The sequence below is a fragment of the Temnothorax longispinosus genome, unplaced genomic scaffold (genome assembly GCF_030848805.1).
Source record: "Temnothorax longispinosus isolate EJ_2023e unplaced genomic scaffold, Tlon_JGU_v1 HiC_scaffold_1218, whole genome shotgun sequence".
Lineage (NCBI taxonomy): Eukaryota > Metazoa > Arthropoda > Insecta > Hymenoptera > Formicidae > Temnothorax > Temnothorax longispinosus.
Window position 1 is genome coordinate 1 of NW_027269725.1, and position 848 is coordinate 848.

The 848-nt window shown below is 47.4% G+C and overlaps 1 long non-coding RNA gene across 1 annotated transcript; it reads left to right on the forward strand.

The window, feature by feature from the left end:
* The first annotated feature begins 14 nt into the window (after window positions 1–14).
* LOC139823501 (uncharacterized) lies at window positions 15–823 on the forward strand. The gene is made up of 2 exons (XR_011734799.1): window positions 15–306; window positions 683–823. It is a non-coding gene; the product is annotated as an uncharacterized lncRNA (long non-coding RNA).
* The last annotated feature ends 25 nt before the right edge of the window (window positions 824–848 follow it).

An 848-nucleotide genomic window follows, 5' to 3' on the forward strand; every position in this document is an offset into this window, starting at 1 on the left:
GGCGCGTGCTAAGCAGTACGTCACACTCGTCACAGCTCAAGCAAGAAGGAGACAGCAGATCGTATGTCTGCCCTTCTCTCCCCGCTCGAAGCTTGACGAGTGCCGAGTCAGCCGACTGGCATATCCCCTCCATCTGAGTAGTTCGGACACGAACCATAGCACGGACACGAACCATGTGTGTACCGTTACCGAGCGTAACGACGTAGTTGACGTCCACTTTCTCAGGCGGCGCATCAATATACGTCCGCTGGAACGGAATGATCCCGGTGGCCGCTCTCAGGTTTCTCTCTGGTAATGTTAAGAGCTGTAAGTTATTGAAATATTTATTTTAACATTCCAGTTATGTATAGTGACGATTGCACACATTGTGGGCATTCAGGAGCGCATACGTATGTACACGCACTAGGCTCTGGGCTTAAGCGGGGCTCACACACTTCTGCACAACGCATAATGCGTAAGCATAAGAAAATTGATTGATCTATTTCCTTATGCACATGTGTATGGACCAATCAATTTTCTTATGCTTACGCATTATGCGTTGTGCAGAAGTGTGTGTCCGGGTCCTTAAGCTATATCCACACAAACTTGCATAGGTGCATAACCATATGCATAACGAAACGGATTGGTCTATTTCCTTATGCACATGCATATGGACCAATCAATTCTCTTATGCTTATGTTAGAGGCCTAGATAATCAGAGAAGCGACAACTCTACCCCCACCTAGAGTCCTATACCCCCACCATGGTTCCCATCGGGCCCGCAGCTGATCGCTTTTGAAGAAACTAACCTCTGAAGCGTCGTTTACAATACGCGGAGTAAGAAGTAAGAGTAGGCGTAAGAAGTGAGA